At 43.9% G+C, this 26,520-nt stretch overlaps 1 protein-coding gene across 1 annotated transcript in view; it reads left to right on the top strand.

Annotated features, from left to right (window-relative positions):
- Positions 1-5,536, top strand: part of HIVEP3 (HIVEP zinc finger 3) — a 271,325-nt gene extending 265,789 nt beyond the window's left edge. Inside the window, exon 11 of the transcript XR_014221801.1 lies at positions 351-5,536. The gene's annotated coding sequence lies outside the window, so the exon portion shown is untranslated. The remainder of the gene's footprint in view (positions 1-350) is intronic.
- The last annotated feature ends 20,984 nt before the right edge of the window (positions 5,537-26,520 follow it).

The following is a 26,520-nucleotide window of genomic DNA, read 5'->3' as shown; positions in this document are numbered from 1 at the left end:
TCATAGGGGCAGAAGAATGCAGTGGCTCCAATGGTTAACCAACCTGGTGTCACCTACAGAAAGATCAGGGCCAGAGCCATACAGGTCTTTTAATATATACACACTGCATTTAATAGCAGACGTTCGCTTATTTGGCGAGTGTCTTGCTCTGGATCGAGAGCAAGCTCGCTTATTTGGCGAGTGTCTTGCTCTGGATCGAGTCTGTACACACAGTTTTTGAAACTAACTAGGCAAAATGAATCAGTTCCATAAATATGTAACCAATGGACCAGTCCTTTCTGAGATGTTCCCATTTATTATGTGCATGCTCCACACAACAATGTCCTGAACAATATTTTTATTTTAAGCAGGCATGGAAAGCCATGAACTGTTGCCAAGGCATAGCTGAATAACGTGGAATGGATGGGGCTTTGAGTTGAATAATCTTCTGCGATGTATCATTTCATTTTTTGTGTTGTACTGAATAGTTTTGGTGGAGCTCTTTTGATTTTCTTTGGTTGAAATGATGTTGTGACTGAAATGATGTGAAGGTGACCAAACTGACGCTGGACTTTCCCTGGAAAACTCCATTCACAGCGGACAGTGTTCTGTTTTGTTTTCCCCTTGGTTTACTTCTGCTTCCAATACCTCTTTCAGTGCTAAGGTCCGGAAAGATCTTGCTTATAGAGTCTGCACTGGCATCCGGTACCTAACCCGAGACTTTATTGAAGGTCCAATACAATCCCCTTTGTCAACAGATCATGGGGATGAACATCAATCACCGAGTTAAAGTCTGGCTCCAATGGAAATTGGTATCATGGTCATGATACCTTCAAAAGATTCAGAATGGCACCCGTCAACTTAATGGAATGAGCAAAGCCTGGACAAGAACATCGGTGGTCATTGTTGAAAAGCCGCACCTTGTCTCTGCCATGACTTTGAATTCCAGGTGGTTGATTTCCCCCTCATCTCCTCCTTCCTTCCCCTCCTTTAACCAGCTAGTCATGCAGCTCTTTTAGGACCAAATGGTTTTCGGTATTGAGCCTTCACTGGGCATTTGCTCTTCAATTATCCATTCACGCTCTGGTTTTGTTTTGAGGTTAGATCAAATGCAACCTGGTGCTCAGTTTTCAGCCTTTGGATTGAACTCTGCTTTGGGTGCATTGGACAGGATCTGTTCTGATGACATCTGAAAACAACCCGGAGCTAATAACAATAATAACCTCCTGGGTATGTTTACCTATTGCTCTCGAACCTTTCTTAATCCTCTGTGAGGCAAGCACTGCAAATGTAAATAGTGTCATCTAGGGGGGTATTTGCATCTGGGGTAGAAAGGACAGGACAGGACCACAATGCTGTTTGAATAGGCTGGCAGACAAGACACCATGCAAAGCTCTGTAGCTTTGGATGGCAACATCCACTGCAGAGGACTCTACTTGAACTCTTCCTTTCACTTTCTGGTTGGGATCTGCAAAGTGCCTAGATCCTGAGTATTTATGCCAGTGTATCTGCCTGCAGCAACCTTTTGCCCTTTCTGTAACACCATTCTCTCCAGTGGTGTTGCTGGACGTAGAAGAAACCATGCCACAATGGGTGGCAGTTGCGAATGCAGAAATTGACCTCTTTTTTTTTTTTTTTGCCAGGGTAGCTTTTGCATTTCCATATAAATTGAAGCCACAGTTGGCAGAGGTCTCACACTGCAAAGAAGCTTTGTGATGCAAGCAAACCAATGGATGCAACAATCTCCTTCCACCCATCACAAGTCTCCTGAATGTCTCTGGGGCATTTCTTGGTGGCCTATCCAATTTCACTGGCTGGCCAGGTGGAGCTGGCTCTCCTTAGGGCAAGATGCTAAACAAACTAAGGGCTCAAACTGCAAGGTGCTGAGCACTCCAGGCAGACCTAGCAAAGCCTTAAGAATGTGCTTCGCCTCGAGCACTTAACTTGCCCCACTGAAGGTAAAGTTCTGAGCCCATCACAAAGTCGCTGTGTGGTTCCCCCGGTGTGGTGCTATAACAGAAGCCTGCAGAGACGACCATGTGTCAAATATGTTGCTAGACTAGACCTGACATTTCCTGCCATTCATTATTTTGCTGTTGTTGAAAGGTTTATTTTTCAGAGATCAGATTTTAATCTCTCTCCCCCCCCCTTTGCAAACCACCCTTCCCAAAGCTGCAATCCTATATGCACTATCTTGGGAGTAAATCTTACCCAGCATAGTGATATTTACTTCAGAGTAAGCATGTGAAGTATTGGGCTGCACTTTCCATAGGTTACTTTTGCAATTGCTTTCTGTTTTGATCTAGCTTTGTATAGTTTAAAAAAGAAGAAAGAAAAGAAAAGTAAAACTATTTTGACTATTTTATATATTTTTTTGCAAATTCTGGGTACTGTTATTCCTTGGCTAAGTCAGACCTTCTTAGTTATTATTATTACTGGCTGAGACAAGACCTCTGTATTTTGGTTACTTGAGCATCTCTCCTATTTTTATCCCTTTTCAGCCCAAAGAGACAAAGAAAATTATTTTGAAATGTTGATGGCATCCGTGAGAGTTGATCGCTTTTTATTTTTGGAGCACTTTATTCCTAGATTTATTATCTGTGAAGGACCTTTCCTCTATATTTAAGCACCTTCCAGTGTTTCCCAGTGTTCTGAGAATCAGTAATTAATTACTTCTTTTACTATGTAACCCTATGCAGGTTTACTCAGAAGTAAATTCCACGGTGCTCATTGGGACTTACTCCCAAGTAAGCGTGCATAGGATTAGTAGCAGAAAGCCATTTGGAATGTCAGTTTCAGGCCAGAGTTCAAAACAGTTGGTCACCTACCTAGCAGTCTGGGTTAAACTGTAATTGACTTCAGAAAGTCTTGGGTATAATATCACACTATGGTTTGCTCTAACTGCAACTTAAAGTGCAATACCATACACAGTCACTCTGAGACTTAGTCCAGATGTAGAGGAAAACTATGGTTTGTGGGATTGCCATCTTTCCTTCACTTTCCCTGAGAATTCATAGCCATTACCCCCCCCCCAAAAAAAAAGCAGACTCTTGACAAGAGGCCCAAGCTATGGTTTGTTGGTTCAGAAATAAAACCAAAGTTTGCCCACCCTCTCAAACAGTACTTTCATATCTCAGTGTGGAAGCCACTAGCAAACCATTGTTTGTTGGATGGCATGGGTTTAGACATCTTGAAAAACCATGGTTTGCTGGTAATTCTGAATCATCTCTATGGGACATCCCAGGGATTTAAAATCTGTTGAATAGCCCACAAGCCAGTACAGTTAAAGTCATTGTATGTAAGCCAAACGAATCCCTTGGCTATGGTATCCACAAGGCTCTGATAAATGCTTGGACCAGGCATAGGCAAACTCGGCCCTCCAGATGTTTTGAGACTACAATTCCCATAATCTCCAACCACTGGTCCTGTTAGCTAGGGATGGTGGGAGTTGTAGTCCCAAAACATCTGGAGGGCTGAGTTTGCCTATGCCTGGCTTGGACTTTCCCAAGGGTAAATCATGGCTGCCGCATTCACTTCCGTGATGGCCAATACTCCATCCATCAACCATTCTGCATTGCAATACCTATGGCAGCTTCTGCTGACCTGTGATTCTAAGGGCAGTTTTCTGACAGATTTATGACTCAATCTAATTTTATTTTAGACTGAACCCCCTCCCCCTGCCCTTTCTATTTAAGATGATAGTCTTCAAAAAATGAGAAACCTCAAGGAACATAGAAAGCTGCCTTATACTGAGTCAAACCAGTCTATCCAGCTCAGTACTGTCTTCCTAGCTCTCCAGGCTTTCAGGTAGGGGACAACTCCCAGCCATACCTGGAAATGTTGAGGATTGAATTTGAGACCTTCAGCATTCAAAGCAGATACTTTCCCACTGAGTTAATGGACTTTCCCAAAGAGAGCATTTTTGCTGTTTATATTTGTGATTGGCTCTCGAGACTTTGACATTATTATCATTGCAATCTTTCTAGAAAGATAGATGCCAGAACTCACCTTGTTCTCTTGTAATGACAATGGTGCCTACCTAGAGAGGTGTCGGAACTGAGTTTTGGCAAGTTCTGCCTGAAGAAAAGCCCTGAATAATAATAATATTACAGTCGTACCTTGGAAGTCGAACGGAATCTGTTCCGGATGTCCGTTCGACTTCCAAAACATTCGGAAACCAAAGCACAGCTTCTGGTTGGCTGCAGGAAGCTCCTGCAGCCAATCAGAAGCTGCGGAAGCCCCGTCAGAAACTTTTGCAAACCGGAACACTCACTTTTGCGTTTGTGGCATTAGAAAGCCAAAACGTATGAGAGTACCAAGGCGTTTGGGGTCCAAGGTACGACTCTATTATTTTAAAGTAAGAAATAACACAATAACAGAAACAGAATTGAAATCCCCACTACATTTGAGATGAAATTGCTCAGATTATTGTAAATGGATTTTATTTATTTTTTTACTGGAGGAGACTGTAGCGGGAACCACAATAAATTCCAGGAAAAGTGACCCAACTGATTTGGCCTCTGCACACTTTAACCTTGAGAGCGACCTTTTCCATCTCTCTGATATGCTCTCACTCACAGAACTCAGCCCAGTGATTCTTCATAGGTGAGAACCTCTTGTTTTTCTGTGTCTGGCTTTGCCAACTTTGGCCATCATTTTTTTTATTTTTAAAGAAAATACAATGCCAAGTCATTGCAATTGGCTTTTAAAAAGCATTCAAGCAATATGTTCTTGATACCGACAAACCATTTATGAGCTAAGCATGAAGCATTGTGATCTAGCCCTTCTACAATCTCCCCCCCCCCCCATGTGTTCCTCACTTTTATTCCCAACCCCTAACATACACTTGATTTTTATTGTCTGTGTTCCTTATGGATTTTTTGCCCTCCTGTTATTGCACAGTATTTGTGAATTTTAAAAGGTAAAATGTTTTTAAACAAATACCAAATTTGGGTCCTAACGATGACATAAAACAAGTTTTCATTATTGAGATATTACGGCACTTATGCTCACTTTAGTAAATGTAATGTAAAATATTAATAATATTGATGATGTGTACGCAAATTTAATATACATGGTCTCATGTAAGATAAATATTTGCCTTTTTTTCTAAAAGGTGTATGTATTCTGTAAGTGGAATAGTCTTTAGAAAGTTTCTATATGTTCTTTAAAAAAAGTGGCAATACATTCCAAAAAAGGTACTGTAAATATGTACAGACTCAGAGTACAGTGTAATTTGGTAGTTTTGCCTGTAATTTTATTTTAAATTCAGTTTCTACACTTGCATCTTGCAATGTCTGTATGGTTATAAGAGTGCAAAGCAAAAAAAAAAAAAAATGCAGGTAAAAAGCACAGAACATAATGTTAAGAAAAAAAGAGAAAAAAATACTCAGCATTTGATGTTTGTGAACTTTATTGTAAATGACATCTGTACTGTGAATGAAAAAAAAAGTTTTTACACGTATATTGCCTTTACTACAGTTCAGATTGTCTATTCAGTCTGAGCCTATTTTTTAAAAAAACAGCACGTTGGAATAAATTTTAAAGTCCCAACATATCACTAGCAGCCTCTCTGTGGTCATTTATTTGCTAGAATGATTTAGGGGGTGTTTCCTGGTTTCAGGTATCTGCAGAAACACTGCAAAGTTTCCTTGGCATCCAACATACTCATCCCATAAGCACAAGGATTTGCACGATAGAACTTTGCACCCTCTCCAAATCTATTACAGTGGATTGGAGGGGCAGAACAGATTTAGGGGCTACATGAGAAAAGGAGGAGGGTGGAACTTCTATCACGTACAGGTTGCAGGTCCCATTTATCGTAAATTCATACTTTATGCTTGTTCCTCAACACGGAAACCCATATTAATACTTTACATGGTGAACTTTTAGGATTTATTTCAAGTCCCACCAATGGGGGTGTGAAGATCACTTCCTCCCTTGGTCAAAATGAATGCTGATGACTTTCCACATGGGGGAGCTCTGTGCATACTTCAGGTCTGCACAGCCGACAACTCCGATAAACTATCTTTAGCTTCCAGTTCCTCCTTCCAGCATTCACAGACTTCTCTCTGGAAAGATAACAGGGAGAGAGGCGTGCAAATATTTTGCTGAAGCTCAGAGCATCCTGGAGCTGTGTGGTGATTGGTAATCGTCCTGCTTATTGGGGATGAAACAGAAGCAGTTCCATCTTCCGTTTCACCTTAAAATTTGGGAAGGGGGGGGTGTTATATGATCAGAGATGCTGCCCAGGATATTTGTGTTTCAGGCTTGCAAAGAGCTGGTGGTTTCTTTTTCTGAGATGCAAATGGCACTGGCAAATTACATTCAAAAGCACTCAGTGCATCAGAGCAATGCAATCCCAACAACACGAGTGCTAGGGATGTGAGCCATACTGTTAAACACCACCACAGTCTTCACAAGAGGTGCCAAATTCCAGGGCTTCCAGGCACTCTCCATGGTTGTGTTTCCATTGAGAAGATCAAGCCACAGCAGAGGCTAGTGTCTTTAAGAAAACATCTTCTTTGGCGATCACTTGTAGCCGAATAAGATTGTCTTCCATAAACACGGTTTTAACAATGAGTCCATAAGTGACTGTGGAGACCAATTCTGGATCCACACATCCTTCCACAGTGGGGACATTGGTTTTTGGGCAGGAGTTAATCACGGTGTGGATTTGCCAAGCATGCCTTCCTTTTAGCACATTTCTCCCTTGCGTCCTAAGTTTGAGTATCTTCAAAGCCCATGACACCTTTGGTAAAGGCTGTTCTCCAATTGGAGCGCTTGCACGCCAGTATTTCCCCATTGTTGGTGTTTATACTACATTTTTAAAAACTTGCCTAAGACAGTCTTTGAGCCTCTTTTGTTGACCACCAGCATTACGCTTTCCATTTTTAAGTTTGGAATAGAGTAGTTGCATTGGGAGACGATAAACAGGCATTTGCACAACATGACCAGTCCAATAAAGTTGATGTTGAAGAATCATTGCTTCAACACTGGTGATCTTTGCTTCTTCCAGTACACTAGTATTAGTTCGCCTGTCTTCCTAAGTGATGTGTAAAAAATTTTTGGAGACACCATTGATGGAATCTTTCAAGAAGTGGGAGATGGTGTTTATAAGTGGTCTGTGTCTCACAAGCATACAGTAAGGCTGATAGTACAATCGCTTTGTAAACACGCATTTTGGTTTCCCCACGAATGTCCCAGTCCTCAAGCACTCTGCACTTCAATCGGGAGAAAGCCGCACATGGAGAACTCAGGGGGTGCTGGATTTCAGCATCAATGTTGGCCCTTGTGGAATATGGTGTGTTGACACATATATACACTTGGAAATCTGCAATGGAGGGGGTGCAGAACATTATACCCCATGAGTGTCGATTTCATAGCTTCAGCAAGCTTGGGTTCAAAGTTTCTTTGGATCCCAGTCTCATAGTGCAGCCTCCTCCAGCCAGCACCATATGCAGTTCTGCTTTGTTCTCCTCCTTCCCAGCACAACTTTTGCAAAACACAAACAAACCAAAGCATCCCATAAAATGACACTTTTCCCTGTCACACCCCCCCCCACATCACCTTGGCAACCTCTATTTTGCACAGGCCTGAGCACCTTCTTTAATGTGTAGCTTCCTGGACATTGTTTCCTAATGGCCTGCATTTAACCAGCCCAGCCAGGCTAGTTTTCATAAGCTAAACCCAGGAATTTCCTTTGGCACAGTTCAGGAGTACTTCTGCAGCCTGTATTCCCCCCCTCAATACCCCAAATATTAGCTAGATTCTGACATTCATTAATTTCTTTGGTTTAGGGGAGGTCTGAGCCTAGGGCTTGCCGATCAGAAGGTCGGTGGTTTGAATCCCAGCGACAGGGTGAGCTCCCGTTGCTCGGTCCCTGCTCCTGCCAACCTAGCAGTTCGAAAGCACGTCAAAGTGCAAGTAGATAAATAGGTACCACTCCAGCGGGAAGGTAAACAGCGTTTCCATGCGCTGCTCTGGTTCACCAGAAGCGGCTTAGTCATGCTGGCCACACGACCCGGAAGCTGTACGCCGGCTCCCTCGGCCAATAAAGCGAGATGAGCGCCGCAACCCCAGAGTCGGTGGTCAGGGGTCCCTTTACCTTTACCTACCCCCCCCCCCCAATGTTCATAACAATACATTTGAAGACACAAGCAGGTTTTGGATGGGAAAAGGTCTTTCTGTGCAGCCTGCCTCAAACATGCATAGCCTGTTTCTCCATCCCTCCAACAGACACGAAGCCTCCCTGCATCTCAATGTCCCACTGACATCTGCTGCAGCTCAGCATCTTATTCCCATCAGGAATGGGATTGTGAGTGCAAGTTCCAGAATCCCTGGTGGGATCACCCTCGTGCACTTTGTGGATAGAAAAATCCGATGCTGTCACTCATCTGTGCCCAACTCTGACTTGCAAAAGTGTGGCCTGTTGTGATCTTGGAAGTCCTGGACCACAAATGAAATAAAATTGTCACAGCAAATTTAAAAACAACTGTTGGGTCATTCTTGGAGTTGTAGCTCTGTCTGTTGGCACCATCTGCTGGGCCACTTTGGTCACAGCAACTCATTAAGTATTGCGGACTAGAGTTGAGACTAGTCTTCTTCAATGAGAAGATTTGGCTTGAATGTCAGAGGTTGCCAAGGGGGAGGAAAACCTGTATTTCCTGAAATGCTCTTGAATCCCTCCCAAAAATATTGACAGTTTGTAGGTGCCCTAATCTGAGCAGTGGTTGCCTCTAATATCCAAGGAAATTTGCAATTGCTGGCCTCCTTAGCTCATTCTCTTGCCTCAAGAGGGTGCTGTCTAGCAGCAGATTCAGATCCCTTCACAGCACGAAAGAGAAAGAATCTGATAACCCTTTGCAGAGTCAGCTGCTGCAGCAGAATCCAACAGCAGGATACATAATACTTCCAGTGCCACCTACAAGACTGGAAATCATTAATCAACCAGAGTGACAAATGCCAAGAAGTGCTTGCCAATGAAATGCTTTAGAAGGACATTGTGTCTGGGTTTAATCTGAGTCAGGATTGTTTTGGTTTTTTAAAAAAATGTATTTTGTATTCTCATTTTATACTCCCCCCCCCCCCCCGTTCTGAACTGCCCTGGGATCTTTGAATGAAGGGTGGTATACAAATTAAATAAATAAATTCACCCACACCCCTGTCTCTGCCTCCTCTACCCTAGGTGTGCTACCCATTGGCACGACAATCCTATCATATGGTTACCAGGTGTCCCTGTTTCCCGGGGACAGTCCCCGGATTTACAAATCTGTTCCCAGACAAAATCCATCCCCGGAATGTCCCCGGATTTAATTTAATGTCCCCGGATTTATATTTTAAGTGTTGCAGATTTATTAGTAGGGAATGAATGTTGCGTGATGGGTTCAACGACACAAGACACATCATATGGGGACTTCCAGCAAGGCAAAATGGTGGGCACCACGGCAGCGAGCAGCTCCTGAAGCCAGCCAGAGCCAACTGCGCTACCAGGCTGGCTCTGGGCTGTTGACTGCCACTGCCGAGGGAGAACCGGGGATGCCCAGTGCGTCAACTGGGGGAACTGCTAACCTCCCTGCAACCCAAATTGAGAGCACCTGGCCACCCGGCTGACTGCCCAGCAGCGCTCCAGGGCCAGGAAATAACCTGGAGCCTATGCAGGGAGAAGGAGGAGAGGAGAAGAAGAAGGAAGAGAGAGAAAGAGGAAGGAGAAAAAAGAGGGGAGCCCTGATTTTGCCGGGCCGCTGCTGCCACTGCGAAGGAGAGGTAGAAGAGTACCAGGAGGGCAAGGAAACATGGCTGAGCCCAGCCCCGACCTGAGCCTACTCCACGGTAGCTAGCGCTCCAAGAGAGCAGGCTGGGGCCCAGAGGAAAGCCGCACGACAGAAGAGACCAGAGAAGAGAAGATATTACTTCTTAATTATTATTTTAAAATAACTTTTTAAAACTAATTTTCCTTTCTTTTCTTTTTTAAAAGTGTCCCTGGATTCTTTGAAAAAGAAATCCGTTAACCTTACCCTAGCACAGCCATGGGGGAGGAGGACATAGGGCAGTGTGTGAAGGGGTGTGGCCACAGTGGGCCACAACGGTGGCAGGGTTTCTCGCCGCCCCCTCAAGTGGCTCAGTCTCCCAGCTCAGCCTGGGCGTGCTTCTTGTAAGCTTCAACCCAGCAAGAGCTGGCTGCAAATTATTGCAAGGACTCTATGGGACTCGCCCGCCCCCCCCTCATGACATCACCAACGGCTACCATTAGCTTTCAAGATTCTGTCCTCACAAAGCTACAGTTTCCAGAGTGGTAATCCTTGATTCGTGTAAGCATATATGAATATATATTGAATATATTGGTTATTGATAACTGGTTATATGGATAATATAGGGGTAGCCTATCCTTCCTTGCCTCAGTTTCACAATCAATCAATCCCTTCCCCCCAGAAACTATAGCTCTGCGAGGGGAATAGGGGTCGCCTAACAACTCCCAGCACCCTCAACAAATGACAGCTTCCAGAATTCTTTGGGGGAAGCCATGAGTTTTTAAAGTGGTATGGCACTGCTGTAATTGTTTAGTTCAGAGATCCCATTTATGATTCAGTTCCCATTTATATTGGATAAGTGCAGTGCTATTTTTCTAGGAAAAGAGGTGCTGAAACTCACCATGAATGTCTCCCTTGTTCTCTTATACAGTGGTACCTCAGGCTAAGAACTTAATTCGTTCCGGAGGTCCGTTATTAACCTGAAACTGTTCTTAACCTGAAGCACCACTTTAGCTAATGGGGCCTCCCACTGCCACCAGAGCACAATTTCTGTTCTCATCCTGAAGCAAAGTTCTTAACCCGAGGTACTATTTCTGGGTTAGCGGAGTCTGTAACCTGAAGCGTCTGTAACCTGAAGCATATGTAACCTGAATTACCACTTTAATGGCAATGGTGACCACCTGAGAGGTGCCGGATCTTAGTTCCGGATGGGGGGAAAAGCCCTGGAAAAGTGCATTTCCTCTAAGTTAATATTTCAGCTCTGCTGAAGTTTCTTTTCCGTGGAAATGGCGTGTTTGGGGGGTTCTTTTGGGGGACACCATGGCTGTCAAAGTGGTGTAGATTTGACCTATGATAATCCTCCAGTGAGGTCATACTTGCCTGGAAGATCTCACCCTAAGCTGACCTGCGATTGTATGTTTGGCTTTGTTGGGTTTCCTCTCCGTTGCTGAAAATCCATCTACCTGTGGTGCATTACCTATATGTTTGCTTTCATCACGTTTTCCAGGCAGGTGGCTCTATGGCTCCCTTTTCCCTTTTAGGGGAAGAAAAGAGCAGCAGGGCTTGAAGCCGCCGGCTCATTCTGCTTGAGTTCCTCAGCTCAATGGAGTCGCTGACAGCGATACCGCCAAACCTCTGAGGTCTAGGAGGAAGCTGAAACGCATACTGTGGACGTGACTCACTGCCAGCCAATCAGAGCCTTCCTTTCGGTCTCGTCGCCAGTGCCTTAAAAGGCTGCCGCCCGGTGTCAACATGCCAACATACGAATTCGTAGGAAAGGAAAGACCTTCATGCCATCAGAGCCCTTTGTGTGTGTGGTGGCAGCAATGGTGGGGAAGGAACAGAAGAAATGGATAAATAAAATAACATTTGGAATGAGTTTATACAAAAGCATAGCCAGGCAACAATGTCTCCATGTATAGCTTCAATACCTAAGGTTTAAAATGAAGACTAATACAAGAGAAAATAAAATTTAGAGTTTGTTGGACCCCTTTACAGTTGTATAAAAAGGGGATTAGCTAAGATAGCTCAGTACTGGAGATATAGCAAGGACAAGGCCTCTCTGAAACATATGTTTGCACAGTGTTCTTTAACAAGTTTTGGGACAGGGGTCTGCAACCTTTAAGACAAAAAGAGCCACTTGGACCCGTTTCTGAAGGAAAAACAACAACTGGGAGCCGCAAAACCATTGTGACATTTAAAACAAATATATCTCCGGAGCCACGATCTGACAGCGGGCGGGAAGGTGATGTCGGGACGGTGCGTGACTAACGCACGCACCGCCCCCATGCGACGTCACAGCCAGTACAGTGCCCGCCACAGTGAGGAGTGTCGGGGCGCACAATGCGCCTCATCCCCTCGCTAGTATCCGCCCCAGAGCCGCAGCAAAGATGTAAAAGAGCCACATGCGGCTCCAGAGCCGCGGGTTGCAGACCCCTGTTTTGGGAGAAAGTGCTGGGCTGTGTAACTACGAGTGTGCAGAAAAAGTTAAATCTTTCAGCGGAGAATATGTTATTGAACTATATACCTGCAGTATGGAAATTATCAATGGGAAACGAAAGTTTTCCATGCCCTAATGGTGGCCAAAAGATTGATATTGAGGAATTGGAGAAATAGAAATATGGTACCTTTCAATCAGTCGACTGATGATATCACATCACTGGCAATTTATGAACTGACTGCTTGCAGGTGCAGACTCTGTACGGATAAATAAAATTACATTTGGAATGAGTTTATACAAATTGTAGTAGAGTATTAACATTTACATAAGCACTAGGACAATAACACTAAACCGATTTATACAATAATGTATTGTATATCACTTTTTTTGTATATTTTTGCTTTCATGTGTGTCTTTGTTGTTGTTTTTCTCCTTCTCACTTTTCTTTCATTTTTTTCGGAGTCACTTTATTTCTTTTTACTGAAATCACCTTAATAATATATATATAAATGTACAGGGCAGCCATGCCCTATATTCTACTTTACAATAGATAGCCCTCCTTTTGAAATGGTGTTGGGCCATTTTTTAAAAAAATGCTCTGTGTCCATCTGTCCCCTGTCCATCCTTTTTAAAAACAAAATGTTCAAGTGTATTTATCCTAAACAAAACAAAGCAATGCAATGTAAAACACAAAAAGGAGGGAAAACCCCTACGACAATAGGACCAGTGCAAGATACAGGAAGCAACATGTCCTCCTCAAAGAACGAAGTTCAAAGTTCCAGAGTTCATGTTACATAAAGTTGCCAAATGTTCATAACTGCCATTGTTGCGTGTTTTTGTAAAACCTTGCTGGATGCATATGTAATGAAGTCCTGCCAGGTAGCATGAAATAACTCTGGTTTCTCTTTTCCTTGCATAACCCAGATTTTATCAGCTATTTTCTGTGCATATGAATCGCTTGCATGCAATTAACCAGGTTGCCAGCACCCCCAACATTGAGGCGCACATAACTGTGACTGGACAGTCTAGAAAACAGGGAAGACAAGTGAGGGAATCAATGACATTATTTTAATACGGAATATGTTGGACTCCAGAACGTCGTCATAAGTGGTTGTTTCCTAGCATCTGTTCAAGTCCCTTTCATAAGATGAACAGCCCGCTCCTTATAATCCCCCTGAAACCCTCTTGCAAGGACAACAGGACAGCACCATCACTATACAACCCCATCACAGGGATTCTGATCGGCAAGCACTAGGCTCAGTGGTTTAGACCACAGTGATATTATTATTACTATGCACTCTCTCTCTCTGATGTTTAGATTGATGCTCTCTGGTTGCGTCCTGTTGGAGCCATCCCCTGAGAACAACAACAACAACAACAATAATAAATTTTATTTATATCCCGCCCTCCCCAGCCGAAGCCGGGCTCAGGGCGGCTAACAACAATAAAACAGTACAAAAGTACAGCATAAACAACACTCTAAAATCATTCATTATAAAATTAATTAATTCAAGCCACTGGCAACCATTGGGCCAGAGCTCCGCGAAGATTGCCAAGGGAGGGAGTCAGGCTGGAGGGAGTCAGGCTGTGCCCTGGCCAAAGGCCTGGTGGAACAGCTCTGTCTTGCAGGCCCTGCGGAAAGATGTCAAGTCCCACAGGGCCCTGGTCTCTCGTGACAGAGTGTTCCACCAGATCGGAGCCACAGCCGAAAAAGCCCTGGCTCTAGTTGAGGCCAGCCTAACTTCTCTGTGGCCTGGGACCTTCAAGATGCTTTTATTTGAAGACCGTAAGTTTCTCTGTGGGGCATACCAGGAGAGGCGGTCCCGTAGGTACCAGGGTCCTAGGCCGTATAGGGCTTTAAAGGTTAAAACCAGCACCTTGAACCTGATCTTGTACTCCACCGGGAGCCAGTGCAGCTGGTATAGCACCGGGTGAATGTGATCTCGCAGCGAAGACCTCGTAAGGAGTCTCGCTGCAGCATTCTGAACCCGCTGGAGTTTCTGGGTCAGTCTCAAGGGCAGCCCCACGTAGAGCGAGTTACAATAATCCAGTCTGGAGGTAACCGTCGCGTGGAACACAGTGGCTAGGTCAGGGCGAGAGAGGTAAGGAGCCAACTGCTTAGCTTGGCGGAGATGGAAAAATGCCGCCTTTGTTATAGCTGCAATCTGTGCCTCCATGGAAAGGGAGGTGTCGAAGATTACACCCAAACTCTTAACGGACGGTGCTGGCACTAATTGCGCCCCCGCAAGAGATGGGAGTTGCCCCCCCCCAATCCCATATCGCCCCGTCCCAGCCACAGGACCTCTGTCTTCGAAGGATTTAGCTTCAACCGGCTCCCACGTAACCATGCAGCCACAGCTTCCAAACATCTGGTTAGTGTGTCTGGGGCCGAGTCAGGATGGCAATCCATCAACAGATAGAGTTGGGTGTCATCGGCATACTGATGGCAACCCAGCCCAAAACTCCAAACAAGCTGGGCGAGGGGGCGCATAAAGATGTTGAAAAGCATCGGGGAGAGTATCGCACCCTGAGGTACTCCACACACCAAGGAGTGGCGCGATGACAATTCCCCCCCAAGCGCCACCCTCTGTCCCCGACCAGAGAGAAACGAGCGCAGCCATTGAAGGACTGTGCCCTGGATCCCCACGTCAGCAAGGCGGTGGTCCAGAAGTTTGTGATCGACAAAGGAGCAAGCATAGCTGCCTTTGTCTTCTATAGATCAGCTAGCTAGGCTAGAATTAGAAAAAGATTCTACCCAAGTGATGTACTTCCTACAATAAACCACTTTGTTTTTGTCTTACTTTACAAGCATATTTCTGTGTGTGATTGTAAAGGCTAATTTCTAACCAGATTCACTAGCCAAACACTGCTCACACTGCATACTAAAGGCTTCCAAAAGGCAATCTAGGCACTGCAAATAAATCCAACATGCAACTTCTGACAGGCAATTGACAGTGTTATCATGATAATAATAATAATAATAATAATAATAATAATAATAATAATAATAAACTCGATGCCTCCATCTCCATCTCTCACAGCCTACATTTGAATGCAAGTGTTCTGTGTGGCAGGCATATAAAGTTCAGCCCCTCCACCAACTAATCTGAGGCGCTTCCTTGCCATCCAACAAGACAACAATGCACATTCCAGCATCTCTCATCGAAAGAATTGTGTGTGATAAGGGAAATAGCTCAGATTCCTTTCAATTTGCTCAATTGGGGTCAATAAAAGTGGTGCTATAAATGGACTATGGCCTCTTAATGACTAATACGGGAGCAGACAAGGGTGAGGAAACATGCAGCGGTTTCTGGAGTTCCTTCTCAATCCTTTTCTTTCTTTTTTAAAATAACACTTTATTAAATCAGATCTTTTGTCTCAAAATGTCACACAGGTGACACAGAAGAGCAAATCCCCCTCTTCCATATCTGGCAGCAACAGGGATGGCATAGGGGTAGTGTAAGATTCCATTGGCTTCCTGCTGCCACTGATCTTTTTGGCCTTTTAGTGTAATTGTGTGGGTGTGAGTGGCAAGGCAACTCCACACACCATCCCACAGAAGCTCGAAGAGGAGGTCACTCAGCCAAACCCATTAAGCAGATAACTAAATGATAAGAGCAACACAGTGCTGCTGGCACATTATGCATGGATACAGGTTTACTGCAACAACAAATAAATAAATTATTAGTAATAATCCTTTCCCCCAGCTTGTGTGGAGGGAAAAAGGTCACAATCTATATAGCCAGCTTGCAAAAGCAGGAATTCTTGTTTTCCCTTAAATGCAGACCCCCAAATACACTTACAGTAATCTGATCCCACAATAGTAGGGAATCCATTCATAGGAGGAAGCTCTCAAGTGCAGGGATGCAAATATATGCCCATTTTGGTTTTCCTGTCTTATCTGCAGTTCACTGAATTTTCACCCCTGTTTGCATTTTTAAAAACTCATCTTCATTTTAGTGCGAATTGCTCCTGACCTGCATATTTTTGCATGCAGTTTTGCTTAACATAAACATTTTCGCAGAGTGCTTTACTTTTTCATATAATGTAGAATCATTGAAGTTTAGAGTTGGAAAAGCAGTCCAAGGGTCATCTAGTCCAACCCTCTGTGACATTTAAAAATTGTGCAGTGGAGGACATTCTACCACCTTCCAAGGTAGTCCATTCCACTGTCAAACAGCTCTTACTGTGTATGTTACTTTCATTGTGATATGCTTTTATATACATGTGTCATCCACAGGGCCGGATTTAGGTTTGATGAGGTCCTAAGCTACTGAAGGTTATGGGGCCCTTTATATGTCCTTTGTCAACAACAAATTGTTGCTGTTTTTTGTTATATGGTCATTTATGGACCTAATAGGTATCTAAAGCCATTTGCACATAACAAAATATGCATTTTATCAAAGTAATTGTTGAACTGAAATACAATTAAGAAAAAGTATATTAATAGTGATAGTGATATTTTAGGGAGCAGGCTTGCAGGCAGGGCCCATAGGAGCCTACACAACACAAAACACTGTTGCTGTATGTAGGTTTTATTTTATTTGTTTTTTATCTTATATTTTGGAAATGTACATCCAGGTTTTTTCCTTTAATTTTTTTTGGGGCGCCCAAGAGAGTAGGGCCCTAAGCTATAGCTTGTTTAGTTTATAAGTAAATCCGGCACTGGTCACCCTCTATAGGAAGCTGCCTTATGAGTCAGGTTCTTGGTACATCTAGCTCATAACTGACTGACAGTGGTTCTCCAGAATTTCAGACTGAGGTCTTCTCCAGCCTTACCTGGATATTCCAAGGATTCAACCTGGGAACTTTTGCATGCAAAACAACAACAACAACATATGCATTATAACACTGTGGACTAAATGGACCTTTAGCTTGATCCAAATGGGGCTCTTCTTATTGGAACCCTTCCAGCAATTGGAACCATTTCCCCTTCTGCATTATAGCCAAATATATTTGGTCCTCAGATGGTCCATTTCAGATCTTCTTGATGCACAGTGTACTGATTGGTATCTGAAGAAACACAGCAGAAGGTACAATGTGGGAGCACATTCCAGGTATCAGAGAGAAGGTGCCATAAAGAACCAGGTGAACACACTTTTCACTGGTAGACTCTTAGCCCCTCAACAGAGAAGGAATCTGCAGGTGCCTTCTCTGAAGATGCTGATCACCATCACTTTGAGTCCTACATTCCTTCCCACCCTGGTACAATCAGGTAAGAACAGGCAGGCAGTGTTCAGCATACCATCTCACACTGCTGGCTGCTGATCATGGAATGGGCTCAAATACCTTTGGCCATGATTCAACCCCCTTGCATTAAACTCACAAAAGGTACTCAGAGCATCTCAGGAATTGCATCATCAAAAGTTCAAAACAAGGGGTGATGGAAGGGCTGATGTATTATATTATGGGAAACCGCTTTACAAAAATATGTACGTTAGAGAAAACGGCACACACTAAAAGCAAATATATTGGGATAAATTCATACTAAAATCCCAACGAATTTTCATTACAACTTTGAAAGAATAAACAAATTTCAAATTGGTTTATAAATGTGGAGGACTGAATTTAAGAATGGAAAAATGTGAAACGGAGAGAAACTTAAATTGACAGATTCGCTCATCCCTAACACAAGAGCATTTGCATCCCTTGGATCCCAAAATACCCAGCGACGAAGCTTGGTTAAGTTGGAAATAGTAGACCATTATTTCTTTTTTGGAAGGCTAACAGATGAGACTATTACATACCTTCCAACATTTCTCCAATAAAAATAGGGACGTCCCATTCCACAATGATAATTTTCCTATTTATACCCCACACATATTTCTGGATTGCCCCAGCCACTCTGGGCAGCTTCCAACATATATAAAAACATTAAAAGCATTTTAAAAAAAACAACTTCCCTATACAGGATTGCCTTCAAATGGCTCAGGAGTCAAATAACTCCATACCCTCCAATGTCCACTGAAAATAGAGACATCCTAAGGAAAAGTGGGATATTCTGGGATCAAATAAAAAACTGGATGGCTTCTCTAAATCAGGGATGTTCCTGGGAAATAGGGACACTTGGAGGGTCTCCACTAAGTGCACTGAAATGCCCTTTATCCCTCTGGTGCCCCTACCACTCCCCCCTGCAGGGGCACAACTCCTTTTCTGGACCACCTTTGCCTATTTGCTTGCTATGCCTGGGCTTTGCCTCCTGCCAAGTCACAGGCTGGCTGGTCCTTGCTGAAGACACTGCTCAGAAGTGAAGTGTGCAGCCCTTGGCTGGTGTACAGTCACACCTTAGCTAATCAATTGTTTTAGCTGCCTGCTGCCTTCCTGCTTCGCCAAGGATTTGGGTGATGTCACTCGCCACCCTTCCTGGGCTCTGTATTTCCTGCATGCAAAGAGCTCAGCTCTAGTTTTCCTCTTCGGTCAGACCAGCGTGTTCATATTTCGCCTGTGTTGTCGAAGAACAAATAGTTCTCTGCTCATTCCTCTTTGCTTACTCACACCAGAGTCACATAGGAATCTATGACCATGGTTGGTACAGGAGAGTTGCCAACCGCAAGCCACAGGGTCAGCCCTGTGCCCCAGTAGGATTTGCATATCAGCTCCCGGGCAGAAAGACTTTGTGTAAGGAGAAGGCATGGCGAAACAAAGGAGTGTTTTTGTTCATTCGGGTGAGCAAATGTTTGTACAGTCAGAGTCTTTCCCAAAACAAGAGGGAGATAATCTTCCCATCAGTCCTCACCTCCCAGGACCTTGTATCTTCATGCAGCTGTTATGTCAAGGCCAGAATAGCTGAGTTGACTGGGGGGGGGAGGGAATCTCATTGCTTCTTATGATTTTATGGAAGCAAAATGTTGCCTGAAGTATATAACTGTTGCCTGCAGCAGTATATAGATGCAGCAGCATAGCATGGGTTGCCAGTGCCCAGGGCACAGCAACTGTTGTGCCCCCAGGTGTACTGGACAGCTGGGGTGGGGATGTGCAGCAAAGGGGGGCATGCGGAGGGTAAACTAAGCCCGCCTCCAACAGAATTCTTGCCCACTGCTCCATCCACCTGCCCACTAGACCAACCTGCCTGCCGCTGCATTTCAGCTTCCAGGGCTCTGTCCTTGTCAGAGGGGCACTTGACTGCACCCTCTCAAAAATGGGCACCCAGGGCCATGGCTTCCCTGGCTCCATCACGCTACACCTCTGTATAGAAATTGCCTTTCAAGGCCACAAGCATGCGTAAGGTTTATTGCTGTTCCTGTTGGTGTGTGTCCTCACAATAAAGATAATAAAAGCTAAGGATGTGAGCTCTCCCTTCGAACTCGCTCCGAGGGTGGTGGAAAAGAGGAAATCGTTGGGATTATTTCTGATCCAATTTGAAGAAGAATGGAGGAAAATGCCTTGTATGGTGTTGGAGCAGAGATCGGTCTATCACAGTACAGTTTGCGCTGATTTGCCGTCCATGCTTTCTAGTGGAAGTCATTTCCAACCCTAATTGGGTAGTTCAGGGTTTGGGGATACCCAGGGGATTCATGGCCCCTGGAAGGTTTCACAAAAGAGCATGTGGCCCTTGATCTAAAAAAAGATCCCCCACCTCTGGCCTATGCTCAGTGCTTTTTGGGAGAAGTGGGTATAAAATGGTGTGCCAGGATTCATATCCTGATAAGGGTGTTGTGGGTGCCATCACAAAATAGCTGCCACAGGCTGCCGAAGAAAAGGGGTGATGGTACTTCCTCCCAGTGAGTATTGTGACACACACCCAACTGCCTGTGATAATCTTGAGATTGGAATGCTCTGTTGCAACTAGAGATTCAAGAAGGCAGTGGTTTCCATTCCAACCTGTATTCATTGCAATCAGTGCTGTTTCCCTTCCACTGCAGTTTGGGTTACATAATTATTTATGTTAGAATTATTTGTTTTATCCTCACAACAGCCCTGTGAGGGAGGTTAGGCTGAGAGAAAGTGATTGGCTCAAGGTCATCTAGTGAGTTTCATGGCTGAGTGGAGGCTTGAACCCTGGTCTCCCAGGACGTAGCCCAACACTCTAACCACTACACCACACTTCAGCAGCATGGCCAATGGTCAGAGCTAATGAAAGCTGTCAGGCAACAACTGCAGGGGTTATTGGGTTGTTGTTTTAATTTTGATTATGTATTTTGTAGTTTTATATTTTTATTTTTATTTTGTGAACTGCCCTGAGATCTCTGTGTATATAACTTCAATAGATAATAATAATAGTAATAATAATAATTCCTGTTTCTCCCATTCCTAATTAGGTTTACTCAGAGGTAAGCCCTACTGGGTTCAGTGGGCTGACTTCTACATAAGTCTGGATATGATTGCAGTCTTAAAACTCATGCTTTCTTCATTAAAAACAATAGCTCCTGCAAAGTTTCATTTCTGAAGATGTGTATTGTTTTAAAAAAAGGAAAGGAAAAGCAAGCAAGTTAAAAGTTTATACTGAAGATTGGTGCAAAATACCTTCCAGCCCAATCCCATGGACATGACTCACTTCCTTGCAAGCAGAAATATTGAGGATTGAAACTACAGCTCAATTTTGGCTTCTAATGGTCTACCTTTATTAATATATTTTACCACCTGTTCCGTGTGGGTCGCTTGGCACTTAAGGAATGTGCTGGCATTCACCCCTTTTATCACAAGAGCATGTTATTCATGCCTTTCCAGGTGCAGGAGATTTAAATATACTACACCCTGCGGTACAAGAGGTCAGTGCCTCTGCTGGTACAAGTGTAGTCTTAGATTATCTGTGTCTGAGTTGTTTGAAGGGCTTCCCACATCCGTAGCAAGCTGTCCACACTCCAAGGTTAGCAACAATGACCCTTATCATTTGCCTGCAACCAGGACCAGTTAAACTGGTGGGCACAAGGAAGGGGGCATTCTCCATGCTAGCCCCACGGTGTTGGAGCTGGTTGCCCGTTGGGTCTTGGCAGTCCAGAAACACTATAGACCTTTTGGAAATATTATTATTATTGGTATTGTTTTCTGCTGCATTTTGCTATCAGCTCCAAAGCGCTGTGGCTCAGCAGTCGAGCATCTGCTTTGGAGAAACGAGAAGTCAAAATCGACAGACTCGCCTATCCCTGGTTTAGGCAAAGTTGGCTTCACACTGGCTTCTTCTTCTTAACATCATCGAAAGACGTAATTTTGGGGCGCAACCTTGCCAGCAAATCTTTTCTCGCTGTGTCTCTTTCCTATGTTTAGATGATCATTTGGCTGGTATGCTGAAGCTCTGCCTTCCCGGCCACCTGCCTTTGGGAATTCAGAAAAAAACACTTCAGTCCTTTGCTACTGAAGGCATCTCTTCCTCAGCAATGATTTTTCTGTTGGTTTACCCCTGACTACTGCATTCCACAAAGCTGACATAGGACATCCCAATAAGGAAAGCACTTAGGTCCTTTCATCATCTGGGGGGAAAACAATATAACCCAATCCACCAAGCTGAAACCTTTTACAGAAACTCTGCCAAAACTTGTCATCCAGTTACTCAAGAGTTTTCTTCCTTCATGAAAGAGGCTTCTGTTTTCTTACCTAATTCTCAGGACAGATGAGAATATATTTAGAATTTCGGTTGGCGCTTCTGTCACTGTCGCAAGGTGGCCGTGGGTGGTATTTCCCCCTCCTCAACAGACATTTCTAGAACACTCCGCGCCATCCCTAGCTACCCATGTTTTCTGATCCGAAAAATCCCCTTTGATTGAAGCCCACAAAGGCTGCAAAGTGCAGACCACTGGTGAGATCTGTGGTGGCTGATGCCCATCAGGGTTAATAGGGCAGAAGGCAGGGAGCTCAACACTAGGTGGAGCCAGAGCCAACTAAGCCTAACTCCCTGCTGAGTTCTACAAGAGCAACAATCATTTTGAGGAGGAAGCTCATCATAAGTGCCACCACCAGACGTCCCCATTTCCCAGGGACAGTCCCCAGATTTACAAATCTGTCCCCGGAAAAAATTCCATCCCCGGAATGTCCCCAGATTTTATTTAATGTCCCCGGATTTATATTTTAAGTGTTATAGATTTATTAATAGGGAATGAATGTTGCGTGATTGGTTCAACTGCACAAGGCACATCATATGGGGACTTCCAGCAAGGCATAATGGCGGGCGCACGGCAGCAAGCAGCTCCTGAAGCCAGCCAGAGCCAACTGTGCTACCAGGCTGGCTCCGGGCTGCTGAGACTGCTGCCGCCGCTGCCACTGCCACTGCAACTGCCAAGGGGGAACCAGGGACACCCGACACATTAACTGGGTGAACTGCTGACCCCCCCCTGCGACCCAAATTGAGCTGGGAGCAAGAGCACCCGGCCGACTGCCCAGTGGTGCTCCGGGGCCAGTAAAAACTCTGGAGCTGACTAAGGGAGATGGAGGAGAGGAGAAGGAGAAGGAAGAGAGAGAAAGAGAAAGAGGAAGGAGAAAAAAGAGGGAAGCCCCGACTTTGCTGCACTGCTGGCGCCGCCACTGCTGAGGAGGAGAGGTAGGAGAGCACCGGGAGGGCAGGGACACGTAGCCAAGCCCAGGCCCGACCTGAGCCTCCTCCCCAGCAGCTAGAGCTCCAAGAGAGCAGGCCGGAGCCCAGAGGAAGGCCACGTGACAGAGGAGACCACAGAAGAAGAGATATTACTTCTTTTTTAAAAAAATAAATAAATAACATTTTTAAATAACTTTTTTTCTTTTTCTTTTTTAAAAAAGGGTCCCCGGATTCTTTGAAAAAAATCTGGTAACCTTACACTACCCTGGAGTGGTTGTCCTCCACTCCAGGCAGGTGGTGAAGGCAGACAGGATTGTGTGGCAGCCTCTATTGGCTGAGATGATTTGCAGAATGACAGAAAGGACGCTCACCTTTGGCCATCTCCAAAGGATGCACATCAAAAGCCCAGCATCCAATTCATTTCCCCAACATCTTCTCTTTGATAATTATTGAATGGAATTTCTTTCCTCACTGGAGAATGGCAAAAAAAACATGCACACATGCACACAGGAGAAATGTTTGATACAGCACTAATAGGAACTTACATATGTATTATTACTGGGCTAAGTGTTGGGTTTTGGGGAGACACTGTTTTTAGAGATGTGTAATATACTGACTAACAAGTCATCCAGTCCTCTGAGTTAGATTTGTTGAATATATTTCAGGGTCAGTATGCAGATCTCTTCTTCAAAGACCTTATTGCTTATTGATTGTGAGCAACTAGACTTATTATAACCTGGCTTTGGAAGGACTTCAAAGGGGCATCCTAATCAAACTGTAACAGTTTGGCAACTGGCCCTAACAGAGAAATCGACCGACAAAATATGGCTCATTAAGGAACAGAGATACAGAGGCTGATTTTCTGGCACTGTTTTATTGATTACATAAATAAGGAAAAATCAATCCTGAACTTTCTCAAACAACCAGACTTCTTTGGTTGCTCTGGGTAAATCATATTCTTCACTTTGGACTGATGACTGTGTATTCTTATGCTGTATTTTCACTATATCCCTCACATATTTTTTGTTAAGAGGTGTGTATTATTCGAAATCAGTTATTTTAAAAAAACACTGGGGTTAAAACCTAGATCTCAAGACCAGATCTATCTCTCGGAAGAACGCAGGATCATAGAACTGGATCATAGCTCAATCCATTGGTCAGTCTATGAAATTGTCAAACCCCTCTTGCCATAAAGAACTTTCCCCTAATGTTCAACCAGAATGTGTCTTCCTGTATTGTCAGCCCATAAGATCTAGTCCTGTCCATGCCTTTGTGTAAATGTTGGCTGGTTATTGCATCCACACTCATGTCGGCACAGTCACCCAATGCTTCTTCAACTTGATGTTTCATTTTATTGACAATGGTGGTCTGCTTGGATCATACAGATGTACCTACCTATGTTTGCTTTTGTGAATCATTTTCATTTCATTTCATGGTGTGTGTGTGAACAACATAAAAATTAAAAGATAAAAAACCCAAACCCATAAAATAAGCATGTAAAATAAATGCAGTTGCATAGGGTTAAGTAGCAAAGTCCAGGTCATGAAAGCATAATTCCAGATTTTTCAGGTTTGTGATGACAACTGCCTTGATGGTTCTGTTATTCATGTAATAAAGGAATGCCAAGTCATATAGCAAACCTAGACAGCATCTTAAAAAGCAGAGACATCACCTTGGCAACAAAGGTCCATATAGTTAAAGCTATGGTTTTCCCAGTAGTGATGTATGGAAGTGAGAGCTGGACCATAAAGAAGGCTGATCACTGAAGAATGGATGCTTTTGAATTATGGTGCTGGAGGAGACTCTTGAGAGTCCCATGGACTGCAAGAAGATCAAACGTATCCATTCTGAAGGAAATCAGCCCTGAGTGCTCACTGGAAGGACAGATCCTGAAGCTGAGGCTCCAAAACTTTGGCCACCTCATGAGAAAAGAAGACTCCCTGGAAAAGACCCTGATTTTGGGAAAGATTGAGGGCACAAGGAGCAGAGGACGACAGAGGACGAGATGGTTGAACAGTGTTCTCGAAGCTACCAGCATGAGTCTGACCAAACTGCGGGAGGCAGTGGAAGACAAGAGTGCCTTGTGTGCTCTGGTCCATGGGGTCATGAAGAGTCGGACACGACTAAACGACTAAACAACAATCCTTGTCAAAATGTCATATTATATGTAATTTACTTCATTATAGCTATATTCCAGCGTGAGTTTTACCAAGAGTCCTATGTAAGATTTTGAGCTGTTTTTCATTGAAATGCAGTAACTATTTGAGCTTTGAATACCATATGTAACTCCAGTTCTTTTGACAATATATTGACATTTGTACCATCAAAAATATTCAGTAAGATTAACACCATTTGAAAAAATATTAAAAGTATATGCTGAAGCAGAAGCCCACCGTAGAAGCTCACTTGATTACTTTTTATTCAAACAGACCATCTTCTTTCTCAAAGTCAGCCTAGTTCATGAAAACTTATGATATAATACAGGCATAGGCAACCTCGGCCCTCCAGATATTTTGGGATTACAACTCCCATTATCCCTAGCTAACAGGACCAGTGGGCAGGGATGATGGGAGTTGTAGTCCCAAAACATCTGGATGGTCGAGTTTGCCTATGCCTGGTATAATAGGTGCATTAGCTCTATGAGGAGCCACAAGATTACCGGTAATTGTTAGTTTTACTACAAAATAAACTAGCATGGTCAGTCCTTGGGCACAACTGCAGCAGAAGTTGGCTGTGTGCAGCACCGATGGGCTTAAATCAGTGCCATCAATTAAGCACTCTCCATCTCCTCAAATCAGAATTCCCCCTACATACATTCTGCTTTTTTAAAATGAAAGGGCAAACAAACATTTAATTTTATGAATGGTTTTCCAATGCTTTATAAATTTGTCTTTTCAAAAAAGAGAGATTGGGAGGATGGAAGGATAGCTCACTCAAAGAAAGAAGCAAGCATGAGGACATTAGCAACTGAATGTTCAATTGGTGCACACAGCAAGTGAGATGTACAGACGAAGAAGTGTACATCCTTTCACACAAATACTGTGTAGTAGTGTTGTTGTTGTTTAGTCGTTTAGTCGTGTCCGACTCTTCGTGACCCCATGGAGCAGAGCATGCCAGGCACTTCTGTCTTCCACTGCCTCCCGCAGTTTGGTCACACTCATGCTGGTAGCTTCGAGAACACTGTCCAGGCATCTCGTCCTCTGTTGTCCCCTGCTCCTTGTGCCCTCCATCTTTCCCAGCATCATGGTCTTTCCCAGGGAGTCTTCTCTTCTCATGAGGTGGCCAAAGTATTGGAGCCTCAGCTTCACGACCTGTCCTTCCAGTGAGCACTCAGGGCTAATTTCCTTAAGAATGGATGCGTTTGATCTTCTTGCAGTCCATGGGACTCTGAAGAGTCTCCTCCAGCACCATAATTCAACTACTGTGTAGCAGTAGTTTCTACCTATGACACTGTTGGTGGAGGGAGGCTTTCTTGAAGTAGAACTCAAAGTCCTATTTGAAAGGGCATGTAAATTATTGTATTGCTTTGCATGCACATTTACTCCCTTTAAATGTAGCAATGCATCAGGTTCTTCCCTCCTTCTAACAAAGTCACACCCATGCACACTGACACATAAATAAATCTGATCGCATTCCACTCTGCATACTTGCCCACAATTTAGAGCACTCTTAGAACTTGTTATATTTTTATGCCAGGATAAGCAAGTATAAAATGTTAAGTTGAGGGCAATTTGTGCTGAAGCCATGACAATGATTCAATAAAAGCCAAACAACGCAGGGCAAACAGATAAAAAAAAATGCCAGTCTAAGCTTTTCTTTTTTTAAAAAAAGGCCTGACTGCAGATAGCTCTTGCCTGGTGCCTTGAAGCAGTAGAATCGTAGTATCA

The sequence above is a fragment of the Podarcis vaucheri genome, assembly GCF_965113315.1.
Source record: "Podarcis vaucheri genome assembly, chromosome: 7".
Classification (NCBI taxonomy): Eukaryota; Metazoa; Chordata; class Lepidosauria; order Squamata; family Lacertidae; genus Podarcis; species Podarcis vaucheri.
The sequence above is the reverse complement of the archived record's forward strand: the minus strand, read 5'-3'. Positions and strand labels throughout refer to the sequence as shown.